Genomic DNA, 21,775 nt, shown 5'->3' on the forward strand with positions numbered 1-21,775 from the left:
TCAGAGAAGTAAGGAGGTGATGTTTATTCTGGTGCACTCTGATGTTGTAGGGAATAATTCATTAATGTCCAACAAGCACTTTGGGGCTCCTGGGAATCGTTACAAAACACGAAGAGCTACGTTTTGCTGATGTGACATGTTTATCCAAGCTTTTATTTGAGAAAGCTTTTTTCAGCTGCAGGGCCTTCTGGTCACTTGTGGCTGGAAAGCAAGAGTGCACCGCTCTCTTCAGTTTTTTCACTGAGCAAGGGGCAGTGGATATATACTGGAGAGGGGCAGGTTTGGACTAGACATAATGAGAAATTTCTTCATGATGAGGGTGGGGAGGTCCTGGCCCAGGTTGCCCAGGGCAGTGGTAGCTGCCCCATCCCTGGAGGTGTCCAAGGCCAGGTTGGATGGGGCTTGGAGCCCCTGATCCAGCGTGAGGTGTCCCTGCCCATGGCAGAGGGGTTGGAACTGGATGATCTTTAAGGTCTCTCCCAACCCAAACTATTCTATGATTCTAACTATTTGTTATGAAGATGTTCCAGGCAGCCTTGATTGCATGAAATCAGCTTTGTATTTGAACTTCCATGCCATTAAAGAGACAAGGTGGTGGTTAGAATTGATGCACGTCTCTCAAAGCAAGCACATTTCTTGCCCTGGAGGAGACCGATGTCAGCCTGGATGAGCTGCATCAACAAGAAGACGGATCCCGTAGACTGAGAAATGCAGTCAGAGCTGGGGCTCAGACAAGGAACGCTGATTCTTGCTGGCAAGTTGTGCAGTAACTGGGGACTGGGGCTGCCAGCTGTGCAGGGAGGGTAGTCACAGAGACTAAACGGCAGGGTTTCAAGCAAAGAGAAACAGGCTGTTGACGAGAGGTTGTTAGCGTGGTCAAGAGAACGTTATAAATATTCCTTGAAAGGTGCTTAAAAAGAGCTGTCCAAGTTATTTAACTGGTCAAACAGCTTCAGTGTTCAGAATCTGAGCTCTACCAAACGGGGACACAATGGCTGCCAAGTCCTGTCCTCCAAATCTGCACATTCCAAGGCCCTGATTTCTTTGGACAGTCCCTATATGCAGGTATAGGTACTGGGATTGGGATTCAGCCTCACTTCAGCCCCATAAGAATACAACCCCGCTTTCTTTGATGACACTTACATGAGGCACACAGATCTGGCAGAGCTTCTGGTACATTAGAACATGTATTTTTCATATTGGTGGTGAAAACTTCCAATTGCCATTAGTAACTAGCCTTTTCCTTTAAACTTTTGCACCGTTTGTTAAACTGAACTGAACCGATCAACTCCTAAAAGGCACCATCTGAAAACCATGCCACTGATACTCATTTTTTCCATGTAAGTCTGAGCAGTCTAATAGGTTTGGTTTGCAGTTCGCCTATGATGAGCGCCATGTGGGGTCGAAATGCTTCAGGGAAAACATTAATTTACTAGAGTTTTTTTTTAAAAAAAATCATATTTAGTCATTTCTTTCCAGAGAGAGCAGCTTTTCTTCTAGACAAACTATTACATATTGGCAGGAACTACAGCTCCCATCAAGATTTTTATCAAACAAAGCAAGTATCTGAAACAAAGTGCTGTGTCACACAGCTGTTAATGCTGGTAGAGAGAATCCCGCAGGGACACAGTCCCGTTGACTCAATAATACTCAATTAACCAATAAGCAGATCAGATTTTAGGATTAAATGTTTTCCTGTGAGAATGGGGAGGCCCTAGCCCAGGTTGCCCCATCCCTGGAGGGGTTCAAGGCCAGGCTGGATGGGGCTTGGAGCCCCTGATCCAGTGGGAGGTGTCCCTGCCCATGGCAGGGGGATTGGAACTGGATGGGCTTTGAGGTCCCTTCCAACCCAAATTATTCCATGATTCTATGATTCTAAGCTCAAAAGGCTGTTGGTGGGGATTTCTTCACAAAGGAGCCAGTCTGGGCCCTTGAAGAACTGCTGTAGAATTCCATTTTCCTGTACGTAGCTGTGAGGTGGCTCCTAAGCCGGTCGGCATTGAGAACTCCATCCTGACAACGTGAAAAGGGAACAATTTTGCAGTTGCAGTGATGGGGTCATTCACTTTGGGTACGGAAGGACCTGAGTTCTATTCAACAATGACCCGTAAGGAAATCATTACACAAATACTATACAAGCTGTTTTGGGGCAATAATGTTCGCTAAGAAGGAAAAAATCTCTAGGCAGAGCCATTTCACAGGGAGTTGCTCTTTATTGTCACATACTTTTATTCTTTCAATTGCAACAGCCCCTAAGGACGACAGCCTCGTTGTGCAGAACTCGCTTGTAAACAGAGAATACAAAGACAGCCCCTGGCCCAGAAAGCTCCCAGACCCAGCACTGCTCACCCTGTCAGGGGTTTAAAAAAATATATTGAACAAGCCAGTCCATTATTTTAAAAATAAGAAGTCAGGATTGGCTGCATGAATATGTACTTACCTGCTTCGGTGCTGTAAATATGTAATTTAGGCTGCTGCCTCATGACACATTTTGTGTCTAATTTAAGGAACTGTATATTTGGACAGGAAGGTCTGGATGCCTGTCAGGTAAATATTACAAGCTGTAAATTTTCACAGCAGATTTAACACTAAATTTAGTTAGCTCTATATATAAAGAGAGCATTGACCTGATGGTAGCCCTTGTCCTTGACAGTGGTTGGCCTGAGAGGTAGTTACGGCTCCCTAGAGGAAGGCCACTGGAGTCTCCCTTAAGTTCCAAACAAGTACATTCCGCCGCGGCATCCTTAACATCCTTTACATCAGTGTTTCAGCTGGTGTGGCAGCTCACAGCCTTGTCCTCCCTCGTTCACCTCAAGGTGGGGAACGCTCACACCAGACAGAAAAGTGCTTATGGAGAAGAGGCTTAGAGGTTGGCCATTGCCTAAGCTGCTTGTGTGTGTGTCTCAGCCTGGCAGCCAATAAAGAGAAAATCTTGGATTTTTAAAACTAAAAATAAAGCAATTTTGAATTCCTACTGTGATACGGAAGCTACAGCTTTGCATATGCTGGTTGCTGATAACTGCCCACAGAGTCAGGTTTCTAATTTAAACTCTTTGCTTTGAGAGATCTAGAGGGATGCTATAAAAATCCACTGTTTTTCTCCAGGCAAGCCTGTGTTTTTCTTCTGATCCCTCAAATTCTTGAGCTTTGCAAGGACCTTTAATCATGGAATCATAGAATCACAGAATAACAGAATCATAGAATCATAGAAATATAGGATAGTTTGGGTTGGAAGGGACCTTAAAGATCATCCAGTTCCAACCCCTCTGCCATGGGCAGGGACACCTCCCACTGGACCAGGGGCTCCAAGCCCCATCCAACCTGGCCTTGAACATCTCCAGGGATGGGGCAGCCACCACTGGGCAACCTGTTCCAGTCCCTCACCACTTTCATCATGAAGAAATTCCTCCTTATGTCTATCCTAAATCTGCCCCTCCCCAGTTTATGCCCATTGTCCATAACTCACAACCCATAGTTATGTCAACGTCCTCACTGGACAGCCCACTCCTTCAATATTCCCAACATTTTGTGTTATCATCAATTTTACTTCCAAATATACAGCACAGTCCAAGTGTTTGCTTTTGTAAAGCAGGCAGGGATACTCTCCACCCTGTATATCGCTATATGGACACTCTTCATTACTGCTGTTACTCATAAATATTGAGATCAAATCGCTTAATGCAGACTTCTCAAGTGTTATAGGCTTAAATACACCAATCCCATCAGGAAAGACAAGCTCAGCAGGATCCCAGACAGGCTGGAGCAGCCCGAGGTGCAGCCAGTGAGGGCTCTGCAGCACCAGGTGGCAGGATTCGCTCTGTTTTCGAGCTCCCGACTGCCCAGAGGTGCCTGAGGTTCTTGGGCATCTAAGAGTTGCTCTTGAGGAGCCGTGTCCTGGAGCCCCTCTTCCACTGAAGAGAAACGAGCACCCCGCTTTCTGATAGGGAAGGAGTTGCTACGCGTTCCTTAGAACGGCGCCACATCTCTGTTGAGAGGATGCAGCTCTTCCAAATGTTTTGAAATCTTGGAGATGAAAGCTGCCACTGTTCTTCATTTCTGCTGCAGTAGAAACGTGGTCATAGCATCATAGAATAGAATCGCAGAAGGTTGGAAAAGCCCTCTAAGCTCATCCATCAGTCCAACTCCACTGTGACTGCTAAACCATGTCCCAAAGTGCCACGGTCACACACTTTTTGAACCCCTCCAGGGGTGATGACTCCACCACTGCCTTAGGCAGCCTCTGCCAGGGCTTCACCACTCTCTGAGTAAAGAAATTCCTCCTAATATCTTCTCTAAACCTTCCCTGGCGCAACCTGAGGCCCTTTCCTCTCATCCCATCTCTGGGAGAAGAGACCCACCTCACTACAACATCACCTGCAGTGTTTCAAAGTGAATAATTCTTATTATCGCACCAATCTGTGTGATTTACACACTGCCTGCTCTCACCTTTCATGCTCCATGTCCAAGAAACGGTGCTCCCCCAGGTTCTAGGGGAGCCGACCCTTTGTCAGAGATGAGTTTGCAAGGAGGCGAGGAGGTTTGCTGTGTGTCAGCGGGAGAGCTGGAGGAACCACACAGCCATTTTCATCCTTATTGCTGTATTTTAAACACTTGACTAAACAGTCTCCCCACAAAACGTTAGCATAGATGAGACTGCTCTGCATGATCGTAGTGTTAGCTTGTGTTTACATGATCAGGGTCAGGCAAGGTCTGTACCTGTTTCCCTGGTTAATCATAGAATCATAGAATCACCAGGTTGGAAGAGACCCACCGGATTGAGTCCAACCATTCCTACCAAACACTAAACCATGCCCCTCAGTGATTCTTTTCTCTGGCCGGTCATTTCACAGAAACAGCTTCTTATTTTCTATTTATAGGGACTATTTGCAAAGCCACCCCAGTCAGCGGCATTGACATCTCGTAATCATCAAACTGCTACAGGGAAAAATATGTTCCAATTAATAGTAAATGAGAAATGTGCTAATTTTTTTTTCCTTTTTCAGAGCTCCTGATGACGAAAGCCAAACCAGCATCTTCCAGTGAGCTGGTGACAGACCTAAAGTGTTAAAAATCTAAATCTGAACACCAAGAAAGCACTCTCAAGCCCCTAACCACCAGCCCTGTTAATGAGAAAATGTCAAAAACGCCTGTGAGGTTTTAGATGGCCTTTTAAAAAAACTGAACACTGGCACCAAACCCCTGAAATAATGGACCGGCTTGTTACCAACCTGGAATAAATTCCCTGGTTTTTTTCAGGTGAATGTAGCTTTGGCTTGTGGTGCTGGTTTGACAGTCTTGGAGCTCGCTGTCATCTGCTTCCGCCTCAAGCTAGGACAGCAGGCGCAGAGGCAGGGTGAATTTATTCAGTGCTCTAATTCTATTCAGAACTGTTAGAATAAAACACTGCATTGAGCTTCAGACACTGGGAAATTGCAGCTTTTAAATCACATCTTTTATAGAAATTACCACGGTGGAATCAAAACAGTAGAATTTGCCAGCTCCAGTTAAAATAACATTTTTCTTTCCTTAAAACATATTAAGTCATAGTAAGCTTCCAAACCTTTTTAAAGAGACCCACTATTGCCTATTATTGTCTTCCCTTTAGAATTCTGGAACAGTAATTATTTCCTTATTTTCATGTGTGTGATGGAATTCCTATGTCAGGAGTACAACACATTGCCTGTGAAAAATAACTATTCAGACGCAGCTTTACTGTAATATCAGCCACCGAATGACTCGGTTGAAATACCTCAGCAAAAATTTGCTGTGAAACGAGCATTTATCATCGTAGGTCCTTAAGCTCTGCTGGAAATGGCATTGTAATTTATATCCCACAGCAGGGACCCAGACTGTATTTCCAGGGGGAAAGTAGGAATTCTACAGCATGAGATGCATTACATACAATATGGTCCAAAGTAAATTGAAAACAGTGGGGAGATTTCCAGCTGTCTGTAAAAGACTGATAGTCTTAGTTCTTAGAACTGCAGCTCTTGGGATTACAAATAATTCTCTTTCTAGACTGTGACGATTCACAAGAAATCCTCCTTTGCTTTCATCCACTTGCCCTTCAAAGTTTTGGGGGATATCCACCCCTCCTTCTTTTCTTTATAGATTAAATCACACACTGTCCCATTAGCCAGTCCCAACCTTGAAACCAAGAGCTGTCCTTGTTAGGTTGTGGTGGCAGATGGCTGTGTAGCATCACCAGAGCTGCTGTTGTCGAAGCCAGATACCCCCTGCACCCTCTTCTCTTGCAAAATGTTGGGACTTTCCATATTGATCACAAGACATTTTAGCAGAGGATAACGACTACAATTTATCAGTGTTTAATTATCTGAGAGAGCGTGTGCTGGCATGGATGTAGAGCTGGGTGGGTCTACAAAGAAGCCCCTGGTGAGAGTTCAGTGTTAGCAACAGAGCAACTTGCAGGTAGCCGACTGCGTACCTGGGGCTGCCCAGCTCTAGTGCACAGAGCTTGAAGTTTTGATGGGTTCTGCCCCTTCTCCCACACACTGCACAGCCACGACAAGACAATTTCATTGCACTCAAGCTGGTTAACACTGTATTCCCAGTAGATGTTGTCTTTGATCACTGCAAATAGTAGCAGCACCCATCCTCCCAGCTTGTGTACAGCGATACTGCAGTACCAAGTTCAGCATCAGCTTTGCCCTTCTCCAAAATCTTCTGAGTGACATTCTGGTCCTACTAAATTCAGTGCTGAAAGCTGCATTTACTCAAGTATCTGTTAGGCACGCAAAAAGATCCCCAATTTGTCATTTCTTCCTCTTTCACAGACAGGGAAAGGCAGTAACTCACCATTCACTCACACCAAAGCTTTTGCCATCACCTGTTTGATTTCAGAGACAATTGCCTTCAGGCCTTACAGCAAAGTGTGAAACACCTGTTTGAAGAGGTTATTTACACCCTTGGTCTCTTCAGGGTACAACATGCCACTCAGGAAACAAATTCCAAGATCACGTGCCTTTAAAAAACATCTTTTAGAAAAGGCAGCTGTTGACAGGGGACGGGACAAGAGGAAATGGCCTCAAGCTCCACCAGAGGAGGTTCAGGCTGGACATTAGGAAAAAAATTTTCACGGCAAGGATCATTGGGCACTGGCAGAGGCTGCCCAGGGAGGGGGTTGAGTCCCCTTCCCTGGAGGGGTTTAAGGGACGGGTGGACGAGGTGCTGAGGGACATGGTTTAGTGTTTGATAGGAATGGTTGGACTCGATGATCCGTTTGGTCTCTTCCAACCTGGTGATTCTATGATTCTATGCTCTACATTGAACCTCAGGCATCTGGTTGGGTGGTTTTAACCTATCCCAGGCTGTGCCCACCTACATACAGATGCTGTACTCCATCATCAGCTAAATATATTCATATCGCAATAGGGGGAGGACACAAAAACCTCTGCATATCTCCACTTACTAAAATAAGGGATCAATTCCTAATTCAGCTGGGAACAGCAATCAAAGCAGACTGGAATAGTCACATTCCAGGCGGCAGACAAACAAGACTGCATTGTGTATGTATCCCGAAATAAACATCATGTGAATGCTCTCCTTGGCCAAGAAAGTGGAGATGATTAGGAAAGGGAATTGCCTTTTGTATACCGATCTATTAATTGACCGGTTTTGTCCTAGCTTAAAAAAGAAGTGGAAATTACAAGTGTTTGGGAGCTCTTGTAGAGAAATTTTACTCCTTTGCTATTCAAAAACCACACAAACCTAGAGGTTTCTACCTTAACTTCAGGAGCTTTCCTATTTTGTATCTGTACTCACAGCACCCAGGTTTATTTTAGCTGGGATTTAAGTAGTTCCTCAATTAGGGGGAAGGAAGAGAGAAAGAGAGAGGACTGAATTTGCCACACATCTAATTTTACCCACTGGGGCAAGTACGTTTGCCTGAGCAAAGGCAGATGAGACCCATGAAGCTGCTTCACTGAATGCAGTGCACAGGAATTGTTAACATTCCTAAATCTAGAGCACATAATTGTTACAAACTTGCTTAAACCAAAACTTACTTGCCCTCACATCACAGACACTTGAAAAAAAATGGTTATTGGAGGAGGGATGGTTTTGCTTTTGTGATTTTGTGGGTATTGTTTTGGGGGGTTTGTTGTTTGTTGTGCGGGGATTCCTCCCCTGCTCCCCCAATTCATGATCCTAATCAGATTTAGATGGATGCTGAGCAATCTACAGCACAATACAGCAAACCAAAGTGCTCCAAAACACTGCTGAAATGTAGCAGAGACCAATATTTCTGTATTTAAGGTAATAGAATGTGGTTGACCTGATATCTAACAGGAATGCCAAGGCTTCCCGGTACTCTTGCTTCCATGTGAAAGAGAATACACAGGCTCTAATTAAGATAAGCAGTCAGAATATTCCTCATAAACACGGTATTCACAACTTACTGGTATTGAAATTGATAAAAGCAAGAAAGAGAATGAGAGATTTAGCTGGATTATCATAACAAAATACTGTATCAACAAAGGCTAGAAAAAACAAAGTAATAATCATATTCATTTACTAGATAATTAAATAAAAACTTATTTCACCATGAAAGTACCTTGCCACCCCATCCTGCTGTAAACCTGGGCCATTTAATGCCTGCTCTCCTTTATTTTGCTGATTGCTTTACTCCACAAATAAGCCGAAAAGGAAGGAGTCTGGGGCAGGGACAATCTACCTCTGTGCTGTAAGACACCCTTGGATGCTGACAATAATTCAGCAGGTAGGCTCCTGCTGCTTTATATTTTGAGATATGCTTCTTTTCACGGCATCTTTCATGCCTTCTTATCCCATAAATTGCCTATTTCTCCTCCCTCTTCTGCTTTTATCATGTGGTATTTGAACCTTGTTCTCCTTTTAACTCAGATGCTGTATGGACAGAGGAGATCCTGAGCTTTGAGCGGGATGGGGAGGCAGAACATCCATAACCTCCTGAAGGGAACAACCTCAGAGGGGAAGGACAGCCTGGAGTCGATGATCCCTTTGGAGTGCATCTCTAGTGAACACATTTCACTGAGTCAGCAAAGGGGGGGAAAAAAGCCTAAGAATTTTTGCTGATAATTTTTTTCCCTTTCATTTTAGAGAAGCGTGCATTTTGGCTCCATAGACTCAGCCAAATGTTCTATGAATTGGGAATCTCCCAAGCTTTTTTATTTAAAGAGCTCTCGATAATTTTTTTCCAGTAAGTCAGCATTACTGCAGTAAACACTGAGCCCTTCATAACCTTGCTATGTGTGAGCCCTTCTGAAAGTCACTCCGCAATCAAATGCACTGGGATTTCATAATAGTAATTTGCCACACTGTCAGAAATAGGCTTATCATGCTGCTGGCATTGGTATCATGTGAACATCACTCAGTGTGCTGTGCCCTTCAAATGAAAGCCAGTGCTCTGAGCCAGTAGGAGAGAGAGAAAGAGAAAAAAAAAGGAAGAGTAAGAGAACATTAACTCTTTTAAAGTCAAGTACAGCCTTTGTCTGTACAGCTGCTCTGCATGGTGTGGGCACTTGTTTAAACAGCACTAATACTGGCTGGGTAATAAGGCTGCCTTTATTCTGGTCCACCTGCAATCTCTGATAAATCTGTTCCTGTTGTCTCTCTGTGTGATGGCATCTACTCATGTCCAAACCCACGAGAAAGACATCCCTCCCAATACCTACAGGCTAGCGGCAGATCTTGACTAGTTGTTCAGGTTTTAAAAACAGATTTCCATCCTTTTCTGCCTTTTTTTTTTTTTGCAAATGTTTTTGTGCATGGTTTCCTAAGCTTTTCCTGTAAAGTCTTAGAGATTTGGAATTCACAGACAGCTTTATTTAAAGAAACAATAGGTAACATCCTTTAAAAGGTAACATCCCCTGTAACAACACAGCTTAGACAGTGCTCTTCTCCAACCCATTTCTCCTAGAAAGTCACCCCCCCAGTAAACTCTTCAGGCATTTCCATGGTTGTGTCAACAAATCATGAGAAAAAAAGAAACATCATGTAGCTTAAACTGACCAAACTGACCCGAATTATAGAAACTTGAGTGGATTTTTACAGTGACAACTGTCACTAACTGCTGTGGTTGCTCTGAAAGTTTATCCAGAAGCCAAATTTTATTGAGTAAATAGAGAAAAAATATTAGTCTGGTTAATTCTGTAAATTCTGGCAACAAGCATGAAATAGAGGCTTAATACTGCAGGATTGTTCGGGCTATGGATTAGATGCATTGTGCCTGAAGAGGATATACCTTGGGGGATAAAGCTCTAACCTCCACAGCTGTTCAGGATAGTTCGGAACAGCATTGGAAGGAAAAGGAAGGAGAGAAAGAATTCCCTAACCAACAAGAACCAAAGCTGTTGGATCAGTAATGGCTATAATGTCTCAGGTTGCTTTTCAAACCATTTTTCTCCGCAGGAGCTCATGTTATACAAGAAATCCCAGAATCACAGACTGGTTTGGGTTGGAAAAGACCTTCCAACCATCCAGTTCCAACCCCCTTCGATGGGCAGGGACACCTCCCGCTGGATCAGGGTGCTCAAAGAGACAAAGCTAAACTTTGGATTTAGGATTTTCAAACGTACAGAAGTTATTTGGATTCCTCCAATTTTTTAGCATTTTCTATGCAGCAGGTGCTCAGCATTTTAAGGTCACATTCCTCAGGATACCCTGAGGGGTTGCGCACTCAGAATCAGGAGTTACTTCAGGAATCCTTTGCCTAAGTCATTAGGTTGCTTCAAGAATTCATTTTACAAAGTGTCCTCAACACCTCTAGTGACATTTAGATGCTCTGGAGGGACCTCTCTGTGAATGAATCAGCGTGGAAGATAATCAAACTAATGCATTTTTAATGTCAAAGTTTTGACACTTGCTGTGGGTGTCTCTTCCAGTAACACTTTTTGTTTAATTCACACTACTCCAGTTTTTTACCTGCAAAGTCTCATTTTTAAGTGACTCTGAAAGAAGAGACAATAACAATCTCGTGAGCTATTGATTGCATATCCTGTAATAGCTTCATATCACATTGAGGTGTGTTCCTTATGACTTTATTTATCTACAGACTCAACAAATTGCCACAATTTGGTCCCTGGAAGTTTCAGGCTGTCCTGTTCTCTGTTCTTTCTTGCAGAACGCACATGTGGTTCATGGTTCTGAGATGGGACAAAGAAGGAAACCTCACAAAACTGCGTATGCAGTCACTTCGCACTGTGGAACTGCACATCAAACATTGCATCTCCACTACTGTGTAAATGAACAGTAATTACAGTAAATTGGTGTGTGCTTTTTGCCTGCAAAGCACACAGAGTGTCAAATTTGCTTCAAAATATTAGGTAAGTTTTGAATACTGTAGCAATATTAGGCAATCTGTTCAAATAGAATTAATCATTGGCTTGTGTTGGCTGTTATTTTAAGCAATTATATTTACTGTAAACACAACCCCTGAACGACTCAGGTATTTTACTAGTAAAATTAAGTATTTTTAAAATTATCTTTGAAGCTGTTGGAGGGCATAAGGGGTAGAGAAATAACATCGAGAATGTTACCTGGTCATATTCCATGGACAATCAGCCTGAAATGTAATGCCAGAGCCTTCTACAGAAATTATTCATAACGCGCTCCCATGAAGGTGTATCATTACCTTCCCGCCCTCCCTCACGGACCCAGGAAATCTGTTTTGTTGTGAGTAGTGTGCTCAGGTCGTTAGAGAAATGCCTTCAACGGTGTTGTCCAGTTTCTTCTGATCCTAGGGTTAAATTAATTCAAAAGACTGCCTGCCAGGATAGAGGTCTGAGCTTGTGTCAATGTGTCTTTAGAAATTCATTAACAAGTTGCTCCACATGTATAATTAATAGGGACGAAGGAACCCTAGACCATCAGAAAGCCTGCACTCTGTCCCAGTACAGCTCTTATGCTTCTTGACACTTTCTTTCCTTTTTGATGTTATTTCTAGAACATGGATAGAGTTGACCATATATTTCTCTTGGAAACGTAAATCTTATAAAAGCAATAAGATTGTAATAAAACTGTTTGCCTCTCCGTGCACCTTTTACACAGTGAGCTCAGAGTGTTTTAAAAGAGCTTAATTAAAAATTAAGCCCCTGTACAGCGGTGTCGGGCAGGTAAGTAGTATCATATCCATTTTACAGATGGTTAAACTCACAATAGAAAGGTTAACTGCCTTGTGCATTGCTGCTCACTAAGTTAGCGGCACTGGTGGGAGTGAGAACCCTGACTGGAATAAATAAACCATTTCTTGATTTGGTAGTGAAATAGTGTTTTCAATGTCACTAAAAAGAAATTTCTTCTAATGGCTCTTTTAACCAAGTGAGACACAACTAAAAATTTAATTTTCATCAACAAAAAAATTTAGTTTAATCTCAAAGGAAACTATATTGAGCTCTTGTGTTCAACTTTATATAAAGTTTGGGTGAAAGTCAAAGAGAAACGTGACATTTTGAAACCACAAGTTTTTTTTCTGAGGTGACTCATTTGGAAATTGTTTCCACTAGTAAGGTTTGACAGGTGAACTGGCTGGTACCTGGAACAGCTTTGAGAGACAGTGCCAGCCTGAAAGTCAGCAGTGACAAGGTCTTTGTCTTCAAAGTGACACTATTCATGAGATGTATTTGACATAGTTAGTATTCAATCCTATTCTGAACACAGAAGTTCCTTCTTCTGAAGAACCGCACTCCAAGCTGCAGGCTTGGGAGACAGGAGCTCTGCCTGCAGAGATGCTTTTCCATCATCTACAAAAACAGATTCCAAAATGCCCTGCATTACAGCTGTAACACATACAATGATCTGAAAGGAGGTTGTAGAGAGGAGGGAGCTGGCCTCTTCTCCCAAGTGACAGGGGACAGGACGAGAGGGAATGGCCTCAAGCTCCACCAGGGGAGATTCAGGCTGGACATTAGGAAAAAAATTTCACAGAAAGGGTCATTGGTCCCTGGCAGAGGCTGCCCAGGGAGGGGGTTGAGTCACCTTCCCTGGAGGGGTTTAAGGGACGGGTGGACTAGGCGCTGAGGGACATGGTTTAGTGATTGATGGGAATGGTTGGACTCGATGATCTGGTGGGTCTTTTTCAACCTGGTTATTCTATGATTCTATGATTCTATGTACGTAAGCTTAAGCCTGAGCTCTTGTTCCTTCTTGACTTTAGGAAGCATGTTCCAGGGAAGGCAAACTGCTGCACAGCACACACTGTGATGAGAGTTCAGAGAAAGAGATTTCTTCCTCCACAGCTCCGACAGCCCCTGTGGCCCACGGCGAAGCATCCCTCTGCTGGGAGTGTGCTGTGGTTCTGGTGGAAGGGCAGAAGGCAGAGAAAACAAGCGTGGTTCTGTGGGAAGTGGGATTTGACAGAGTGATTAAGTCTCCCGTCCAGCTGGTGGGCACAGCAGCTGTTACTATTACTGATAGCATTTCATTTATTTTAAAACCCTGTCTTAAAGCTTTAATATCCCATCCATTTTAAATCACTTCATCTGAAGGCGGCAGCAGGGGGGGATCATCTGGTAAAGAACATGGGAAAAACGACAGAAAATCTTGCACGTCACTTTATGAAACAGAGACTGCAATTCTTCCCCAATTTTCTTTTTTTTTTTTTCAGTTAGGACATCCCTAATTTTCCAGCGCTGCAATAGAAGACAGACCAAAATCCCACAGACTTGACAATGGTTCATTTTTGCCAACAGTGGGCAGGTGGAGAGCAGTTTTATAACCCAAAATTATTTCCATTAATGGAGTGAGTGCCCTCACGACACCTTCCCTTTCTGAGCCATCCCGGTAAGTAGAAAAATGGGCAGTTGCCATAAAAGTTAAAGTCTCGCGAATCTGTGCTGATAAAGATACGAAACAGGCAAGGAGATAAGTTAATTGGGAACTGTGAAGGTAGGTTTGGAAAGGCAGAGAAAGCACTGGGCTTCCCCTGTTGCCTGTAGACGTGGCCAGGGTCTTTGTCTTGCTGCAAGAGGCACATGTGATGGGGGCTTGCAGGAATAGTGTATTTTGCTGACAGTGAAATGTCAGTCCCTGCAGCTAAGAGAAGAGCAGATGGGCTTCGGGATGGGTAAACGGGCAACTAACTGAATGGCAAGATTTCCTTAAATAAACACATGGCTCATATGTCCTTGGAAGGACCCAAAGGCATCTTAGTTGGCAAAAGCCTACACAGTAGGGGCATTGGTGGGGAGTCTTCTCTTCAGCAGCCGCGTGATTTAGATCAGGTCCTCAAAGATGATAAAATAATAGGTAAATCTGAAATCTATGATTTTCTGTTGGAATCCACTTTGGAACTGATTCCATATGTGACCATGGGTTTTACAGAGAAACTGTACATGCTTCAGTTTCTGTGCATGTAATATAGCAAAAGGAATATGCAAAGCACTACATACAACACTAGGTCGATGTGTGCTACCTTACGCGTGTGCTGCGTATGAGGTGAACCCAGTGATACTGCAGGGATGAAAAGGAGGTAGCAATAATGACCCCGTATCTTGAAATCTTTCCCACGTAAGAAGATCATCTAAAACCAGAACAAAACCAAGCAATCTAAAATTCCTATAATTTAATAAAATATATGGAGGAGTGATAAATTAAACCAGCACGGCAGAGATACTTTGACATCTTAGTCCACACAAAACAACTATCCCTGAGTTTTCTTTTAATCAGATTGTCAATCCTATGTGCAAGAAAATCCCTCCCTTATACACAACAGAAGTTAAACATTCCTGTACCTAACACATCCCTCTAGAGACCAGTGCATCACCTATGATTCACCCAGGAAGTGATAATGCTAAAGTTTGGTGCCTGTGTTCAGCAAAACATAGCTCTGAAGTCTGTGTGGTAAGAGGGATGCAACAAAACAGGGAACATCTATCATAGAATCATAGAATAACCAGGTTGGAAGACATCCACTGGATCATCGAGTCCAACCATCTATCCAGCTTCTCTGCCCCCTGCATTTTAAGAAGTCTCACCGAAACAACTCTGCCTGGCTGTACAGAACTGCACCACCAAGGAGATTCTACAAACGGTAACGTACTCGTTACTCCAGCCCCCTTTACAGACCCTGCTGAGGACATACATATGCCAATACTATTTGCTCTGACGAGCCTTTATTTTCCTCAATACACAGGTTATTATTATTTACTCTGTCTGACTGTGGTGCTCTCTGCAACCTGCCCTTCCTACCGGGCATTCCCACTGAGCTGGGTTCCAGTCTTGCTTTGTTCTGGTGGGAGGAGATGACTCATTATTTGTGCTGTAAGACTACAAGGAGATACCTTGAAGCAAAATATGGCTTTGAAGTGCCAGCTTGCTTCACAGAGCAGATGGCTGGTCTAGGCTGAGGTTAGAGACACTCATTATAAACCCATCATCAAACTAGGACATAGATGTACAGTGATTATCAGATCGAGGGAGTGTGCTTAGAAGGACATCTTCTATGTTGCTGCCTGAGCTAAGCAAGATTGCTGTCAAGTTTTGGTAAGCAGGGTCAAGATCCTCCTGTCACACACTCCTGTTGTGCCACTGAATCCAGAAAGGGATGGGAAAGCTGTACCACCTCTCTTTGCATGGAATGTCTGCCATCTCCGAATAATGCCACCTATAATCCTAAATAAAATCAGCATTCGACCTCCAAAGCAGAAACCACAGACACGGGTTACCAATGTACATGCAACCAACCACCACAAAAGGTCCACACAGAGTTATTTTCTGTCTTTCTGTAAGAAAAAGTAAAGAATAAGCGCACACACACACACACATGCACGACTGCAATTTCCACTGTCCAGGCAGTATCTTCCTTAGGTAAATCAGCATATCACATTAGTAAAGTTAAGGGAGCCCCATCAATCTTTACTAAACAAGAACTGGATCCCAAATTATTCAGTAGTGAGATCAGAATTGAGGCAAACAAACAGCTACCATTTCCTTTTGTCAAAACATACCTCAGGTTAAACAGAAACAATTGGTTCCTTTGACGCGCTCACACAGTCTCACAAACCCCACACTATCCAGTTGTGGATAATCTGCATCCTATACATCAACATCAGAGAGATCAGCCTGCATGAAACAGTTTCTTCTGAAAACACCACAAACTTCTCAGCCTAAGGACTTCTGTTGCCCTCAATGAATAATATAAATTACACTACATTAAATCTGTAGCTGTTTTCCTGTACTGTAATGTTCATGAGTTTATGGCTAGGACACTTCCTGCTTACATTTCAAATCCTACATTACAGGGTTTATTTTAATTTGGTTGTTAAAAAAAGCCATTCCAGACTGAATAATCTCTAAAGCAGCTTTTTCTTCCAATATTTGTTTTAGAGAAGATTTTTGAAGCTGTGGACAATATATCTAACTTTGCACTCACAACACTACACCATCTTGGAAACATAATTTACAATTGGATTTTGAGAATTTCCAACCTCGTGTTCCTCAAGGATAAACTATTTCTAGAATATATTTATATATCACTCCCTTGTCACCTTTTACCAAACTCTTTTTTGAGGTCAGTAAATACGACAACATTTAGGACTTGCCATGGGAAGGAAGCAGCGAATCCACTTACAGAATATTTCCTTGTTTTGTCTTTTGAAGATGCAAACTAGTTTTGTTTTGGGGGGAGGGTTGGTTTTTAATTAATACAATCACAAGGCAACTGAATTATTCTGGACAACGCAAGGGTCAGCACTAAAAGGCAGGTGTTTCAGGTTATAGTCAGGAACTAACTCTGAAATAGCAGTCACCTATGAAAATACTGGTCCTTCATCTAATTATGCCTCCGTTTCCTTTTTAATGACATTTCCAACACATCTGTCTCATCTCTGTGGTTAGCCTGGCCTTTTGAAAAGCATCAAACACCATATTTCTGTGGACTCTTTTGGAGTTCAGAGAGTGCTTTCCCATCTCCCAGTGCACAGTTCAGAGTGTTAATAAGGGCATCTCCATGCATTTGCCCAACTGACCAAAATGACCTTGAGGGATTTATTCTGGTCAATTCCTCCTGTGACCCAAATTCATATTTGAAGCCAGATCTTCAAAGGATAAAGATACTTCAACCCTCTGCAGATTGCAAACCTAATCTGCTCTTCAAAGAGTGACATTTTCTCAATTTGAGAAAAATCAGTGGCAAAAATAGACTAGAATTGTTTGGCAAGTACGTTCACAGTCATTTCATTCCCTGTTCAATACCATGAAGACCAAACACAATTTCTACTGCAAAGTTTTCGCTGCTTGCCCTAATTAAAGAGCAAAACCCCCACACATCACCAAGCTGTGCCTGGGAATGTCTGTTAGCTGGGCTGTATCACATTTAGGTTTCAAGCAAAGCTCATAAAGTTGGCTTTTCTGTTCCATTCTCAACTCCTCTTTTGCTCATTCTTCCAGCTAAGGGGGAGTTTCTGAGGTGATGAGCAATGCCTCCATCCTGTACTTAGCTGAGCTATTGGTGAGAGGCATGGCCAGGAGATAAAAAAGGAAGAGTCAAAGTCCAATCACTTACATTCCATTGAAGAATCAGCTTGGAAGAATCACCTTGCGTACTGGAACATTCGGAGCATACCCTGCCAGCACCATAGTCTGGATGGACAGGTTTGACTTTCTTAGTTCTGAGTTGAGAAGACATTTTTGTACAGCGCGCTAAATGACACACCACATTTCAGACTCAAATGAAAGCTCTTAAACAGAAAAATGGTGCTTTGGCTGGGAGCAGAACACCACTTTAGAGATTCAGTTGACATCAAATACTGCTTGAAATAACCTGCACCACTTCATTCCTGTGTGTGAACTGTCTAACCTTTAGAATTCACCACTGCCAACAGAAACTGGTGAAAAAGAAGATCTGAGATCGAACCGATGCTGCTTTGAAGCAAACTTGACTCTCCTGAACAGCTCTGGCCCAAGCTGTTTCGCTCCTTGTTTGCTGCTCACCTCCCTGCAAACTTTTCACTTCCCACAAAACTAACACTAGAAGCCTGCTCTGAAGTGTTTACTCGTATGTTTTTTGGCAAGCCCCAAAAAAGCACATTATGGGCTGCTAACCCAATGTTACACAATTTCACAGGGCTTCATGGAGCTCTGGGTGGAGTGTGAGAGCTGATGGGAACTGGAGAGACACATCATAATTGAGGCATTCTGCTTTGCAACAGAAGGTCTCCTTTTGCTGTCAGCTTAAAATTAAATAGCTTTTTTCCTGCTAACTCTTCACAATTGTAGATAGGTGGTTGGTCAGCATAAACAATATGGTTTGCCGGTTAGTTATTGCTGTTGGTGATTTGTATCGCTGTACCATGCAGATAGTACTAAACTGGGACTGTTGTTCTAGATACAGTCAAGATATGAAGACACAGAAACCAAGACACAATGGGCAGATGTGTCTATCATTAGATGACATATCTCAGATTCCTCCACAGCTATGGCTGAACTTGATGATCTTAAAGGTCTTTTCCAACCTAAATGATTCTACGTTCTACAATTTTATGACAAGGTTGTATTACTCCAATGTTAAGAGGCAGGACATGAATTACATGTTTCTGATGGTTCATGTATACTCCAGGCTGCTTGGCTGTCCATGGCAAATCTTACTCTCCCAAGAAATTTGATTTGCTAATGTATATTTCTGGTTTCTTTTTGGAAAAAGTCTGCAAGGATTCAGCATTTCAGCATCACTTTCACTAATCAGGGCAACTTACCTCCACAGGACAGCACCTCAGCTGCCACTAGAGGCCAATAAGACAGGTTCTGCCACAAATGAACATCCTTCCCAGAGAGGAATGATCAGATTTGGAAGCCATCAACCCCCCTGCTCCTTTATTTTGGGAGACACGAACTGAATTTAGCAATGTGCCATCTAGCAGCCCTGGAAACTAAAGCAATTAACTCACATAACAGGCAGGCAGCACACGCTGGTTCAGTGAAAGGTCCGGCACAGAGCTGGTCTGGCGGGTTTGACAGCACAGATGAACCTCCACTCAGGATGAAAGATTGTCTTGGGCTCAGAATCTTCATCAGGCATCAGCAGTTCCACTGAAGCTACAGGGGTAATAGTTACAAAAAGCTCTAGTATCGTACACACACCTCCTCCCTCCCGCATAAGTGTGCACACCTCATCCATACAGACAGGTGACTGCACACAATTCTTCCCACAGCCAAAAGACAAGCCAGTTTTTGGTCCCCTCTATGAACACCAAGCTAGATTTTAGCTGTCAATGTACAATGGTTCACTGTCTACTACATATCTGAGGCAGGCAAGCAGTGTGCTCCTCTTTATGAGCTTCCAGAACCATCTCTTCAAGGTTCTTTCCCAATACATTTTTATGCTGCTCTAAAAACGATCCATTAATATTCATATGTGAGTAAGAATCACAGCAGGTCTGAAGCTGCCTCAGAAAGATGCTGCCTGATTGAGGACGTAATGCTTGGTTTGGACAGTCGCTTCAGGTGATCTTGATTTTAATATTTTGTGGATTAGAGGTTTTTAAACCAGTACACAAGCTTCTAAAAAGCCAGACTCCATCTCAATTACATCACGCAGATTTGCTTTCCAGCACATTTTTTGGATCCTCACACATACCAAAATGCAGCATTTCTTCAAGGAGACATATCTGCAGGCAATGTGACAGCTGCTTCCCAGCTCTTTGAGCCTGCAATGTTCTATTTGGGTCACGCATAGTATCTTTCCTTCACCCGAGAAGCAGGTAAAATGCCTGCTCATTTCTGACACCGAGAGATACCACCACTAATGTAAAGCCATTTTAGGAGGAAAATTGTATATGAGGACATACTTGCTACTGCACATTTAGAATCACCTGCAGGCAGTGCTGCTGGAGCTAGCAGTGGATTGCACAGCGAGCTAAATTCAGCTCTCAGACTTGGCACCATCATAACGTCACTGATCTTACTGGGGGTTACTGCAGTCTGAGAAAGGAGAGCACACTAGATCCCACAGACACACCCTCACACTGGAGACTTCCCATGTCCCAAAGCTGGAGGTGGGATCACCTCCACGCTATCACCTTTGGGGAGGTAAATCTGCAAGAACTATGCAGCCTTCAGGCCACTTTCTATTCATGGTGAAATTTGCTTTCAAGGTTTTGCAGAGGATGATTACGGTGATCGCTGGTTCTGGCAGTATTCCAGCACGGGAATGCTGAAGATTATGTAAAATAAGAAAAATCCCAGTAAGAACTAAATCCAAGTTCGGTCTCATTTACTGGCAATTAGGATTATGCAAAATCAATAGTAACAGCAGGTAACTGCTGCTGCTTCCAATGGTTACGTATTAGTAACCAGATGAGGTCAATACTTACGAAATACATGTTACCTAGTAGGGGAAAATATCATTAACGTTTCTTATCTGCAAAAAACCATACTCTGTAAAATCACTTTGATGTGATGGAGTATCCAGAACGGTAGCTTCATAAATAAAGCTTTGCTAAGCCTTGCTCTTCAGCTTGCACTGGATTATGTGGGTGGCAGCTTGGTCTGTTCCTTGCTGTTCTGAGGGGTGCTAAGTTCCAAATAAAATCTGTGCTGTCAAGGCTTTATGTTGGGCTGAACAAAAGGCTCCTAACTATCAACAAACCTAGATCTTCATTTTGAGGCACCGCGGTAGGATGAACCTGCAAGTGAGAGCAGAACCCAGTCAAAATGGTTGAGCTTGAGATACGACCTCTGCAAAATCAGTCAGCGTTACAAGATAATGAAACAAATCAGGAATTCATTACCAAAGGCAGGGCAGACATCTGCTGAAATATTCCCTGATATTTCACTGAAAAGTTTGGTAGGACAAATCATTCTGCTAACTGATTGCAAGTTTGGAGTCCATAATAAAACCTGCAGACAAAAAAAGTGTGACCCGGTTTCTTGTTCCATGACTGAACAATTTGCACAGCTCTAAATATAAAACTGTTGATAACATATCCGTATTTGTTGCAAAGGGAGCGCACTTCATGAACTGCACCAGGCAACAAGTCATGTATTTCCAGCTGTACTGCAAAACCCCACTTAAAAATGATGAGAGAACCAGGCTGTGTTTTTGTCCTTTTTTCACACCCACATACAAAGAGACATGAAAGCCCATACTGAAATTATAAATATATTTGTGTTATTTATAATCATGGCACTACACTGTGTAAATCATGTAATTTCATTTTGCTTCAAAGAACCGGAATGGAATAAGACAGTATCGATACAGAATATCCTCTCACTGTCCTACTTAGCTCTGTTTCAGTGTGTTTTCAGAAACAATAATCTTAACGACAGTAGCGTTACATCGTGTTCAATAAGCTGCAGAGCTAACAGAAATAAACAATAAATTGTCCTGGTTTTGACCTCGGCGTGGTGCAAACTGTTAGCCAGTGGAGTAACTCCACTGATGTCAGTGAAGCCGTGCTGATAGGAGATCGGATTAGACCTGCTGCATGACATCTGCTTCAGCCTAACACGCAGAGTTGTTCTACACAGCCCCAGTGTGGTGCCCCGCATTGCGTATCTCAAAGCACTTGGAAAAGATAAAGAGTTATTATGGTCTTCATTTTGTAGGTAGCGAAACCGAGGCACAGGCAGAGTGATGTGCTGAAGGTCTTGTAGCTGATCACTGCCAGACGGGGACGATACCCAGGAGCGCTGCATCCCAACCCTGAACCGTGTCACCCCTGAACACTCATTGTGATTCGCTCCTGAACAACTACCACAACAGATACAAATGATGTGGAGCTAACTGTCCGTAACAGATCATTCATATTAACTGAGCAAGGCAATATTATGATCAAAAAGTGTT

At 43.0% G+C, this 21,775-nt stretch overlaps 1 protein-coding gene across 1 annotated transcript in view; it reads right to left on the bottom strand.

Moving 5' to 3' along the window:
• The window catches only part of LRRC38 (leucine rich repeat containing 38), an 88,250-nt gene that overhangs the window by 56,540 nt on the left and 9,935 nt on the right, over positions 1-21,775 (bottom strand). The window lies entirely within an intron of this gene.

The sequence above is a fragment of the Phaenicophaeus curvirostris genome, chromosome 22 (assembly GCF_032191515.1).
Source record: "Phaenicophaeus curvirostris isolate KB17595 chromosome 22, BPBGC_Pcur_1.0, whole genome shotgun sequence".
NCBI lineage: Eukaryota > Metazoa > Chordata > Aves > Cuculiformes > Cuculidae > Phaenicophaeus > Phaenicophaeus curvirostris.